The 14,602-nt window shown below is 36.2% G+C and overlaps 1 protein-coding gene across 6 annotated transcripts in view; it reads right to left on the bottom strand.

Annotated features, from left to right (window-relative positions):
* Positions 1–14,602, bottom strand: part of LOC147026339 (paired box protein Pax-5-like) — a 267,746-nt gene that overhangs the window by 69,404 nt on the left and 183,740 nt on the right. The window contains exon 9 of one of the 6 annotated variants that reach the window (XR_015058294.1): positions 679–3,116. The exons of the other annotated variants lie outside the window; for them this stretch is intronic. The gene's annotated coding sequence lies outside the window, so the exon portion shown is untranslated. The remainder of the gene's footprint in view (positions 1–678; positions 3,117–14,602) is intronic. 6 annotated transcript variants of the gene reach the window in all.

The raw sequence follows: 14,602 nt of genomic DNA, 5'->3' as shown, positions 1-14,602 counted from the left end.
GCAAAAATCACGGCATCATCAGACAACATGTATAAATGAAAATGTAAATAAATGAATAAAAATGCAGGTGAGTGACCCGAGACAATGTGTAAGTGCACCCCACTAATATATATATATATATATATATATATATATATATATATATATATATATATATATATATATATATATATATATATATATATATATATATATATATATATATATATATATATATATATATATATATATATATATATATATATATATATATACTAGCAGGTACACCATGGGAAACCCTCGGGCAAAAAAATGTATGCCATTTAGACATCTTGAGTTAGATGCTGCACGTCGAGTTTTCCACAATGGGTACTGGCAATTCATCAAATTCAGAAATGATGTAATGTACACAATTTATTTCCTTCACATATGTGAATACATGCCCATGCACTTGTGAAATACAGTTTGTTTATAAATCCCAGATATCTGAAACAGCTGTGTTTGGCGCTTTGGTTTGAATAGATGAAAGTTAAAAAAAATATTGAATTATTCACACTCAGAGTTCAACATCACTGTAATATAATGTAGTTGTTTAAGCATTTTCAGCGAATTATATGTCATCATGAGATTTTTTTTCAAAGGTATTTCGAAAAATGTGTGTGACTTTGTACTGGGTGACCAAGAAAACATGGTACCGACCTTACTTCTAATAACTTCCTCCAGCCAAATGATGTCCTCTTACACGCTGTGGAAAACTGGACAACTAAAGAAAAATCATTTTCAGTCCTGAAAAGGAAATCCTTCAAGAAGACTCAAATACAGGTCAGGAATAGATGCTGAAGGACAACATCTACCAAGGAAGGCTAGAATCCATAGATGATCTCAAAACAGCAAACAGCAGCAAAAAAGGAAACAGCAGCAAAAAAGCAGCAAAAAATACGTTCAATCAATGCAGCCAAATGTGTCAGAGTAATACACAATTTCCTGTCGTGCCCTCCTGTGGTTGCATTGAATGGTGTCACTGCAGGGCCTCTGGGGAAACAACATTATGGGTGAAGATTCCACTGTAGCCATCAATTTTTCCCTGTTGGCCATTACTGACTACCTTTACCTTGATGTCCTCAAATAATTTAGCACGCAACAATACAACATATAATTGACCATGGCTGAAGACGGGCTCTGGTAAGTAAATCCCACTTTGTGTAATGTTTGACCTTGACTCTTGTTTATTGAGAAAGAGAATGTCACACACACTGGAAATTGATGGCGTTTGAGTACAATTGGTCGTATGGTACCAGAAGGTGCAATATTAATCCTGGGTATAAATGTGCATATTCCTTTGTGACTTCCAGAAATTATTTCTGTATCTATTATGTTCGGTAACAATCTTTTAACAACAAATTTTGCACCATTGCACAATCCCTGTTTCAGATCAAAGTTACGGAGTAACATGATGACAACACCATCTTTGAGACGAAGTTTGTGCAAAGGCATTCCAGAAGGGGTCCAACTGATTTAGAAATTCCATCGTATAATTTAGTACCTCTTCAAGGTCATCACAGACAATGGAATCAGCAATGAAGTACGTCTTTCCTTCCCCAGGAAATGCATCCAGTGTCTCATCGTTGATCATAAATGTGGTTTCAGTCTTCGGATACAACACGGCTCGTTGTGCCAGCGCATCATAGATTGTAGTTATTTCATTCAAATTACTGAAAACAGCCTCTGCCAAAAAAATGTTGTCTTCTACAGAGATACGATCAGGCAGTCAAATACATTCAGTCAGGAATTGTTTCCATAGTCCCATTTCCAATCGACAGCAACCAATTTGAGAATTCTTCATTATCATTTGCTCCTATGTCTGGCCCCCTGCTAGCAATGCTCCAATAAGCAATTGGAATAATTAAATGGCCCTGGGCTCGCAAGATGTGCAGAAGTGTATTGTTGACAAAGGTCTTGCCACTTCCGCTCGGTCCATTGACCGTATTCCACGGCTCTGTATTCCATGGCTTGAAGGGTTTCCTGATTTTGTTTTAAGTATTCTTGTTGATTTCCTTCTGCTTTACAATGTCCGTGACCACTGGAATAATTCCCCCGAAGAATGGAAAGTGCTGAATATATTTCGAAAAGCCAGTCAGAAGGAATAGAATTTGTGATGAGTTACTTTGTTTTGAACCATAGTTTGTCACTGGTGAGGTATGTTTATCATCCATCCATACTCACCATGTGGGACAATGGGATATGTCATGGGATCGATGTGATGGCTAAGTGGAGAGAGATTCTGTCAGCCATGATCATGCAAATTAACCTGGATTTACCTGTTTGCAGGTGGTTCACCATCTTGTCCACTAATGAAGACAGCGGCAATTTCATCAGCAGTTGGTATGTTATAACGTCTTTGATCGTCTGCACATAGTCTACAAAAATTCATTTCTATGGTAGAAGGTAGGCGATCTTCAAGGACAGCTTTCCTGATTTCTTCCTGTTCATGCTTGAACATAGTCTTGGAACATGTGACATCAGGATTAACGTCAGATATGTCGTGCAGTTCCACCATCAATTCTTGCAAACATCTCTAATTCTCAGGTCGATCAATACACTACTTTGTAGCTTGAGCTATTTCCAAAATAAATAACTGGGCAAATTGTGGTTGCTCATCTACATGTGACCATGGATTTTGAAACAGTATGGTCCATTTCCTGTAGGAAACGAGATCTGAGCTCCCATTGATGCAAAAGCTAAAGCCGAATTGCAACCTTGGATATTGTCTCGGCAGTTGCGACATTTTCCATCATTACCTTGATAAAGTTGTTGTGGTCCAGCAGGTAGGCAAATCGTGGGGGTAATTGAATTTTCCCCTTGGAGCAACAAAGTGTTAATCCATCCCCTTTTCCTGTTGATTCATTTGTGAAATGTTTTGCAGAACAGTACACGCATGGTGAAGTCATAGGGCCGCAATTATGATCTTGAACAATATTATCAGATACTTCATCTGGATTCATTGTGGTTTCTGTTGTATATGTTTGCTGAGCACGCATTACCCTCCAAAGTCTTCGTTGCTCAGCATCCTGTGCAAGTCTGTGTTGGCGTTCATCAGCCGTCTCATTCTTCTGCCTTGTTCTTTTTCTTGCTGCATCCTGTGCAAGTCCACGATGGGGTTCATCAGCTGTTTCATTCTGTTTTCTCATTTTTAATTCATTTTGGAAATGGCAGTTCCAAATGCGACGCATAAGTTACCATGAGGTAGGAAGTGGCGAGATGCAAGCGAAGCTCTGCCCCTCTCCCCGTGGGCAGAGTACTGAAGAATTGCAACTTTTTATTGTGACTATGTCTGAAGAATGAAACATTTTATTGTGACGACTGTCAAAATAATACAGCTCAAATGGAAACGACCATGGGAAAAAGTCTTGTGGGCAGTGCATATGGGCATTACACCCTTCTGTCCGGCGAAAACAGAAATTACTTTGTTCGTTAGTGTATCGCATTCAAAAGGACATTTTTAAAATTAAAGACTTCAAATAAACTTCTTTAAAGTGTCGGTGTACATAACTTCTAAAATAAGAACTAAAAAATATCTCTCGGGAATGTCCCCGGCCTCCCGACTAATTGATTACGTACACAGACATTTCACGACCAACCCGTTTTTCACTGGCTCTCATGTTTCTTTACTTCACATAATATGTGAGCTACATGTACATGTACATGTGACATACAGTTTTATATAAATCCAGTTTACAGTTTGTATATAAAAACATACAGTTTGTATAAAACTCGAGCGAAAACCAAAAATGTTTTTCTTAAAGACTTCACTTTTGTCTTTCCTCTGCATTATGAAAACTTTCCTTCTTTGGGCAATGTACAATAGACCACTGCCATAACCAAAACATGCATTACCTCATTTTCTTTGCAGGAGTTGTCATCAAAATGTACCTTTGTTTTTTCGAAACGTACCTTTATTTAATGCAAGAAAATGCGTTGATTCAGTCTTCGAATGTATAGAAGAGTCCTGTGGAGCCTGAAAGCGATGCTGAGCGAAAAAATGGTGGCGATTTGATTTTGAAGCCCCTCTTTGAACGGACAAACATACAGACTGGCAGAGAATTATATGCATGCAAAAATCAAGGTTGATAGATAGTCAAAAATCAAAAATCAAAAATCAAAAAATAAGGTTGGGGCGGTTGGGATAACACATTTTTAAAGAAGAAGAAGAAGGTGCTTCCAACCAAAAGTAAGAAAAACTAGATCGACTTCGCCAATTTGAGCAAGAAAAAAAAGCGAGAGCAGACCCGGTCTCAGGCAATGTTTCACCGGCTTCGCAGCCGGGTCTATTGTGCCTGATGAAGCTGGCTGAGAAACCGGTGAAATGTTGCCTGAGACCGGGTCTGCTCTTGCTTTTTTGTGCAAATTTGCGGTCGATCTTGTTTATTTAACTTTTGGTTAGAAGCACCTTCTTCTTTAAAAATGTAATGAAACCTCATGCTTCAGTGCCACCATGCATTATGTACCTTGGTGTGCATGCTTCAGTACCTTGGTGTGGTTAACTTGGTATTCACTTTGTTTAATTCTATAAACTGGTGCAAAGTGTTCATAATTAAGTATTCTTTTGAAAAAGAAACTGCACAAATACAGCCAATTTCAATTTGATATATTATTGGTTAAAAGCTTTCTGATGTTTGTTGAGAAAGTGAATCTGGTGGGGGGCAGTGTGTGCAGTGGGTGTGGGAAGGGATTTCGCTTCTTCCTTGTTCTTCCCCACCCCATACCCTCTACAAACACCCATGTTTATGACTCCCAAATGCAATGTTTCCCTTTAAAGACATTTGTGTACTCATACTTTGAGGAATATTTCTGAAGAATAGCTGAGAAAGGTCTTTTTAATACAAATGTTGAGACTCATAGAGGAGCTCAAGTGCCGGTTAGCTTCAGTCATCCTAACAAAAAGCTTGGAATGACATTTTGTCTTGGACAATTGTCAAATATAGCACAGCAATTCCCATACAGCATTAAAATAAAGTTGCTAATCATAAGAAGAACGTGTAGCTTAACATTTGATTCCACCGTATATGGAGAAAGTTAAACTGAAGCCCCAGTCACATTTTCTTTCATTCTGATATTGTTATTCACATAAGGACTTGTTATTCCAGAAAAAAAATTCAACAAATATTTTCTTTTCACATGTGCTTCAATCAACTGCAACACAGTGATCCTGATATTCGTTGACAATAACGTTGCTTGGAATACTCAGCACCATGCAAACAAATTTCATTGGTCAAACAACTCAGCTTGCAAAGTACTGTACGTGTAACTTACTGGCATTTTGGAGAAAAAATAGTGGTGGAGAGATTCTGTAACGGCAAGTGCAAACATTGCAAAAATGCAAAGTAACATAAATCTGTCACAATTAACTTGAAGATGTACAAGTCTGTTGACCGGTATCGGTTACCGGTACCAGGTTCCGGAACAAAGCTTCAGTGTATTTTTTCATGAGCCGTAAATCCCAGAGATAAATTCTTGTTTGATAGGTTTTTTTTTGTAAAGGGAAGCTATTTGTCATATCTCACTGAGAATACATAAGCGCAAGTTGGAAAAGGGACCTTGCTTTGATTTCTCTGTTAGCATTTCCATTAACAACAATGGAATCAATTTTGCTGCAAAAGCTAGTTCATTAAACACCCACCAGCTGGCAGCACCTCTCAACCCATGGATTTTTCGAGAGAAACAAATGTCTGCCTCCATGGTGTGATGGTCAATTCTGGGGCAGGTTTCACACTGTGGATTTGTCAAATTTTAAACCTTCACATTCATTCCATGGAAGGAAATAATAATAATAATATTACGTTCCATATGTTTCACGAAAAATCGGGGCTGGCAGGATAGTTTAAACTCCCTTAAAGAAATGTGCACTCGCCAAGTACTCAGACATAACCTCTTTTTGTCCAAGGAAGGGTTAACAGACGAAATATCAGCTTCTCCTTGTTTCCCCTTGCTTCCCGATTAGCATACCTCATATCAATCAATGTTCTGTTGATTCCATCAATTGGTCTATCTGTCTGCCGATGCAGATTGACACTAGTCTTCACAAACAAGACTAGTTCTTCATTCTACTTTGATCTATCTTGCCTGTGTTCGAATCTGAACAAGCTATAAACTGTCACTGATGTTTTGCATGCAGGGAAATGCATTAATGTATCCATCATCCATTGGAGGGATATCAAACAAGAGGATCTGTCTGCCAGCAATGATCGGTGATGCACATTCAAGATCCCACAATGCTTTTCACAAAGAGGAGACAAGTTATTGCCAACACCACGACCAAATTCCAAATTTCTGCCACCTTCAATCAAACATCAGGCCTGGTCAGACAATTCATGAAAGACATGGCCAAAGATGTTCCCTGGCTGATCCCACAAGGTGCAAATAATTGGGGTCTCAAAAGAGATAGTAATGCATGATTTATAAAACGTCAGTTGACATCTGAACTTAGCTGTAACAAATATGATAGAGTAGCTGGACAAAATAAATGAAACATGAGGAGAGCACAGTACTCAACAGTTGCTTTCGTTTGAGAAGACATGAACAACTATCAGGGAGCACTCGGTAGAGTGCAAAACTTCCGCCGCCAATACTGCTGGGTCACTTAAGTGAACCTGATATCCTATTCATTGTAGGTCAAAACGGATCAGACTCTACTGAACCACGATTGAATAAACTAAACTAGATCGACGCGCATGTAGAAATGCCCAAAAAATCGAAATTTTTTTGAAAAAAAAGTTGCAAATTTTTTTTTTCTCTTACAAATTTTTTTTTTTGGGGGGGGGGGTTGTAAATCACTTAAAACATGTAGAAATGCAAAAAAAAAATTTCAAATATTTTTCAAATAAAATCGAAATTTTTTTGAAAAAAAAAATTTTTTTTTTGGACCAACTCCAAAATATAATGGCATGATCCTTGGACCATACCTAATCCCCCCACCAAGTTTCGTCGAAATCCGTCCAGGAGTTTTTCCGTAATACTGTTCACAAACAAACAAACAGGGGTGAAAACAGTAACCTTCGTCCATCTTCGATGGCGGAGGTTAACTAGAAAGAGCAATCAGAGATTGAAGACCCTCACCAGGATTTGTTCTGTGTGGTTTTATAGTGTGTACTTTATAGACGTACTCACATTCTAATTGTACATACCTTATGTACAACAAGAGGTACGAAGTTGAAAAAAGACATGTAATACTGGCTACGACCAGGTGGTAATTGTGGCATACATTGGTACATTATGTACGGACAGACAGACAGAAAAATGAAAAAATCACTCAAAGAGCGAACTTTGGCAAAACAGAAGAAAGTACAACGGCACTTGGGAGAACAGATACCTCTGCCAGGCTGAACAGTTTACATTTTGTTTGTGATATTACATTTTGCACTGATAGGCTGGATCTGAACCAAAATCGAATTGACTTGTTCATGTCACCTTACCAACTCATCCATCAAGTTTTGTCATAACTCATCCACAAAAATATATATATATATATATATATATATATATATATATATATATATATATATATATATCGTATTTTGTCCTATCTCTCAATTTTAGAAACTTGAAGCACCCGCTCCCTACAGGAGCTGTCAAGGGGGTCATGTTATGCCTACTTTACTCCAAGGGGTCCTTGGATCACACACCCAGAAAATGGTTGCGATCGGTTCAGCCGTTTTTGCGGTACCTGGGAACAGACAGACGGACGGTTTAAGTTTATAGTAAGATTAGGCCTATGTTGACTTTTTGATCTCAAAAATAATTGATGATTGAATTCAGTGATCTGATATGCAAATCCTCTTGAAATTTCAATTCAATTGTAGAAAAGTTGAGGATTTCAGAAATGCCAACTAAATTGTTGACCTTTGGCCTATGTTGACCTCTTGGCCTAAGTTGACCACAAAAATAATTGGTGGTTGAATTCAGTGACCTGATATGCAAATCCTTTTCAAATTTAAAGTTAATCTGATGAAAATTGACAATTTTAGAATTTTTTGGCCGATGTTGACCTTTTGGCCTATGGTGAACTCAAAAATAGTTGGTGGTTGAATTCTGTGACCTGATATGCAAATTCTCTTAAACTTTTCAGTCAATCGGATGAAAATTGAGGATTTTAGAAAATGCACCTAAGTTGTTGACCTTTGACCTATGTTGACCTCAAAAATAATTGGTAGTTGAATTAAATAACCAAAATGTGCAAATCCTCTTCAAATTTCCAGTCAATCGGATGAAAATTGACAATTTTAGAAATTTCGGCCTATGTCGACCTTTTGGCCTAAGTTTACTTTTTTGCCTACATTAACCTAAAATGTACTTCTTCATTGCATTCAATTACCTGATATGCAAATCCTGTTCAAATTTCAAGTCAATCAGATGGAAATTGACAATTTTAGAAACTTGACCTAAGTTGACCTCACGTTGACCATTGATCGACCGTCGCAGGGATGGAATCTACAATCTCCGAAAGTTTCAGAACAATCGGCTGAGTGGTTTGGGCTGTAAGTGAGTGGACAGACAAACAAACAAACAAACAAATGAAAAATCACTCATAGAGCGACACTTGGCAAAACAGAACAAAGTAGAACGGCACTCGGAAGAGCACATACCTCCGCCAGGCTGGACAGTTTACGTTTTGTATCCCACTGATGGGCTGGATCTGAACCAAAATCTACTCCGCTTGTTCTTGTCACCTAACCAACTCAAATCCACCTAATTTTGTCACAACTCGTCCACAACTTTTTGAGATTTCATGATATATATATATATATATATATATATATATATATATATATATATATATATATATATATATATATATATATATATATATATATATATATATAGTTTTTGTCCCTTTCTCTCAATTTTAGAAATCAGAGTGATGTTGACCTTTTGTCAATCGGATGAAAATTGAGGATTTTAGAATTTTGAAAATATTGTTGACTTTTGGCCTATGATGACCTTTTGACCTCAAAAATATATAGGATTCTGTCGAACCACTAACCCCACCTTTTGGTGAAGTTTTGTGAAGTTCGATTTCAAATTGTGACCTGTAGGTGATTTAACGTGAGCAGACAGACAAACAAATGGAAGCGATCAACATACTTGGCAATTTTGTTTTTTTTACCAAGCAACAAACGGAACAGATCAACATGGCAAATTTATTTATTTATTTTATTTTAATAGTAATTAACTGGTAAATTAAGTAAATAACTATTAACTGGAAACTAAAAGACGTCTTCAACTACAACAACAACCACTTTCTTAATGGCTGCGATGAATTCCACCTCATTGTTATGTCGGCGTGGTGGAGGTTTTGGCTCCCTCCTCTTTTCACGAATCGGCTGGCCAGGCTTGACATTGGACTGGAGCCTTTTTGGGCAAGAATTTGGCAAAGGTTCCATTGATAGCTCAGCTACTCTTTGTGAATGACACTGTGGGCTATTTTAACGTTTACCATCTAGTACCAGCATACGCCGCATTTATTATCTATCCCAAGGACGGCATACTTTGTAATGCAATGCCCTGCATGTGAAGCACCAATCTGACAGTTTATTGTCAGATCAAGAATCAAACAGTGAGACAGCTGGAAGATAAGTGCACTTTTTCCACACCATCAGCAGAAGTATGCAATCACAAATCCTGGATATCTTGTGAGCTAAGGGTGTGAGATCTGTGAGCGAGTTCATTCATTGATTTTTGCATGCATAACATTTCAATTTATAGATTTCTTCGAAACGTTTTCTGTTTGAGTGTATAGGATATGTTTGTCTTGCCTGCATGGTATTTTGCATGCATCTCACTGAGCAGTAACTAAATGATAAGTAGATGTAAATGCAGGGAATTATATTATTTGGTGTTGGCAGCTCCCGAGACAGTTCTTCTCGAGTTCCTCAATTAAAAAGATTACCGATCAGTTCAATGTCTGAGACCTATGCTGGTCATGGTACTCTGAACATCATCAAGGAATCTGAACTGAACATCATCAAGGAATCTGAAATAAACATCATCAAGGATGATCCACAAAGTGGCAATGCATCCAGTTAACTTGGTGACAGTTGCAAGTTTCTTCAGAACTCCACACAGCTTGAAGACTTACTTTGTCTATTTCAGGGCTCCAAGAATATTCCTGATGTAGATGAGTTGTGTTGCATGAGGTCCAGTGCCAAAAGGGAATAACTTAAATCTGAGCAACTTCATCCATGCCATGACTACCTTCAACTACCTCTGACAGCACATTCTTCGTTTTAACTACCAAACATTCATTTGGAAGCAGTGTTTGTGTCCATGCCCAGATATACTGAGCACAAATGGATGTGGATTATTGTAAATGATGGATTTGACCTTATGATTGATTGAAGAATGAGTAGGCTTCCTGCTCCCGATGCAGTCCTTCAACCATTGCCTTGACACGGGGCGTTCAAAATGTTTTCGGAACAAGATACTCCCAATACTCCCATTGATTGATTTTTCAATACGATGCATGTATTTAGTAAGAAATATATTTACATATTACTTGCAAAATCGAAGATTTTTCAAGTATATTAGTCAGTCGATTTTGTTATTCTGTCTGTCTGTCCGTTAGTTTGTCAATCGCCTACAGGTCACAATTTTAAACCGATCTGCACAAAACTTCACCACATGGTAGAGTTTGTCATAAGCAAGAAGCCAATTGTTTTTGAGGTCAAAATGTCAATAGGTCAACATAGGCCAAAGTTTAACAAATATGTCAAATTGCGAAAATCATCAACTTTATGCGATTAACTAGAAATTTTCAGATCAGCTTACTGAATTCAACTACCAATTATTTTTGAGGTCAACATTGGTCAAAAGGTCAACATAGGCCAAAGGTCAACATCTTAGGTGAGGGTTTCTAAAATCCTCAATTTTCATCCGATTAACTGGAAATTTGAAGAGGATTTATATTTCAGGTCACTGAATTGATCCACCAATTATTTTTGAGGTCAACATTGGGCAAAAGGTCAACATAGGTCAAATTTCTAAAATTGTCAATTTTCATCCAATTGACTTGAAATTTGAAGAGGAGTTGCATATTTGGTCAATTAATTCAACCACCAATTATTTTTGAGGTCAAATTTGTTTTATGTATTTTGCAAGTTTCATGCTCTGCATGAAGTCTTCTCTTGTTAATTTATTAACTGGTATATTAAAAACAACATTGGCATTTATTGAACTATTGTGAGCATCTCATTCTGAGAGCCTTTTGAATGCTCCTCATATGTCCTCATTCATGTGTGACGACAAATTGGACCTGCGGTATGAAAAATTGAATCAGATATACAGCACTGATGTATCGCTTTAAATTATAAACAGGTTGAAGAGAGTATGACTGATTGAAGTTGATGTTTTACATGAAATGGATGTGGTAGAGTTTGACAGATGATATGATTATGATGAGGATTGAGAAGTGATAACTCAGAGAAAATGATGTAAATAAGCTTTTCATTCACTGTTGAGTCAACTAAAATCTGCTTAGACAGACATGGAACTGCTGTCTTGTTTATAACCTCAAGTACATGCAACATTTAGTGCAGAAAATCTGATCACTGGGTTCTCTCTCTCTCTCTCTCTCTCTCTCTCTCTCTCTCTCTCTCTCTCTCTCTCTCTCTCTCTCTCTCTCTCTCTCTCTCTCTCTCTCTCTCTCTCTCTCTCTCTCTCTCTCTCTCTCTCTCTCTCTCTCTCTCGTAACATACTCTTCACAGTGCGTCGGTGCCACCGAAGCAGCTTCCTGAGCAAGGGTTATGCTGGGTGGTTTGCCGTAGCTTTCCCAGCAGGAGTTAGGGCAGGAATTTGGAATTTGGCCATGGTGCTGGTGATTGCTCGCATACTCTTTGTGAAGGACACCATGGGGTATTTAATCTCCACCAACTAATGTCAGCAGAGAAAATTCCTGTTTAATGTCAATCTGAGGGAAACACTGGAATGACAGTTTATAGCTGGGTCGGGATAGCTTAGAGGAGAGTGCGCATACCTCGAGGACATCCTGTCAGCCCTATTAGGATGGGTACAGCCATTTTAATATTTCAGGTTTTTTTTAGTCAATTTTCGTGTGTGTGTGTGTGTGTGCGCGTGCATGCGTGCGTGCGTGCGTGCGTGTGTGTTTGTATATATGGATGGATGTATATACATTTTGTGCATATATATATATATATGGATGTATGTATATATATTTTGTGCATATATATATATGGATGTATGTATATATATATATATATATATATATATATATATATATATATATATATATATATATATATATATATATATATATATATATATATATATATATATAGCAAGTAAACAGCCCATTTCCATGCCCACCACATCTCAAAATAAAGTTAAGATATACCATTTGAATAAAATATATTTATGTTTATCATTGCAGATAGTACCCACAGCCCAGATTTGGGGGCTGAATCCATGGACTAATAGTCACAAAAAGTAAGTTTGGTTTGATATTTCTGTCATAAGATGCCATTCATGGGGATAAATATTCGTTCATTTGCATATGTCAGCATGTGAATTCGACCTTATTGCAATTTGCAAGCTGTGATTTTTACACTATACATGGCACATAAGAGGAGGAATACATTAATGTGGACACTGATGAACATTGACTTGGACAAAATATTTCAGGGTATAGCTTTAAAAATCGGATGAAATCAACAGGATGTTGATTGAGGTATGCCAACTGCCGTGAGAAGCAAGGAAAAGCTGATGTTTCGGGTGATAACCTTTCAGCGGAGCAAAAGATGGATACATTGGAAATATCTGTCCAAGTTTTATTTTAGAAAAATGAGATCCTCTTTTGGTCCAATGAAGGGTTGCAGTCAATGCCTGAAATGTCAGCTTCTCCTTGCTTCCAATGGTGGTTAGCATACCTCAGTCAATGTTCTGTTGATTTCCTCTGTTGTTCAATCCATCCACTGATGCATATCGACACTAGCCTTCACCAGCAAGATGAGTTCTTCATTTTATATATTTAACCATTTTCCTGAGGATCTAGATTTTGTAAATAAAACATGGACAGATATTTTAAATGCAGTCAAAGGCAGATTGGATTTAAGAAAATCCTTAAGACGTTCCATTTCATGCAATTATAAAATACAATACATAAATATGCACATGATCCATTTGATTGACATTGGAAGTATACTTTATCAACTGGATATTTAATTAAACAGCTTAGATCGGAAGAGTAACTTAAGAATGAATAGGTTACAGAGATGGCAGGTGTGAAACTGAATAGTTTCCGAAAGACAGTGCAGGCTTAGTTCACCTATAAATCCGGCAAAGCATTCTTTTGAGGTTATATGTATTTGACAGAAAAAGTATGGTACATTTGTGCTGGGATAAAGCTGCAGAAGCAAGAATGATAATAACACAGTGAATGAACAGTGGGAAAAGGAAATGGCATAAAAAGATTGGAGATGTATGTTGCCTGAACAAAGAAAAGGATTAATTTTAAAAGTGGAAGAATCACATTTAAGCCAGGCTTTAAGTTCGCTGGAGGCTGAGATCACGTCATGGTGTATTATCATGTAATTTAAGGTGATGGCCAAGGCGACTAAGCCCGTACGCTTCATGGCGACTGGCGAGCATCCATGATCAGATAATACAAAAAGATATAAATGTCCACACTGTTATTTTCAAACAAGTCGATGCTGATCACACAAAAATTCTCTCATCTATGTGTCATTTTTGTATTGGTCACAGATTCAGAAACAAAAATAATCTCAAAATTCAATAAACATTTTCCATGAATTATTTTTTCCTCTGTATATATATATATATATATATATATATATATATATATATATATATATATATGTATATATATGTATGTATGCATGTACATATATATATATATATATATATATATATATATATATATATATATATATATATGTATGTATGCATGTACATATATATATATACATATATGTATATATATATATATATATATATATATATACATATATGTATGTATGCATGTACATATATATATATACATATATGTATATATACATATATTTCCATATATATATATATATGTATATATACAGTATATATATATATATATATATATATATATATATATATATATATATATATATATATATATATATATATATATATATATATATATATATATATATATATATATACATACACACATACACACACACACACACACACACACACACACACACACACACACACACACACACACACACACACACACACACACACACGAAAAGATTCCAAAAAAATGAGGAAAAGATTCCAGCCCTTTGGGCCGAGAAACGGCCCTTTCGGTCCATATATACATACATATATATATATATATATATATATATATATATATATATATATATATATATATATATATATATATATATGTATATGTGTGTGTATTTGTGTATAGATTTTTCCTGTATTTGTATATATATATATATATATATATATATATATATATATATATATATATATATATATATATGTATATATACATATATATATATATAATTATATATACATATACATATATATATATATATATATATAT

The sequence above is a fragment of the Eptatretus burgeri genome, chromosome 5, assembly GCF_056783735.1.
Source record: "Eptatretus burgeri isolate ZD-2024b chromosome 5, Ebu_testis_v1, whole genome shotgun sequence".
Taxonomy (NCBI): domain Eukaryota; kingdom Metazoa; phylum Chordata; class Myxini; order Myxiniformes; family Myxinidae; genus Eptatretus; species Eptatretus burgeri.
The sequence above is the reverse complement of the archived record's forward strand: the minus strand, read 5'-3'. Positions and strand labels throughout refer to the sequence as shown.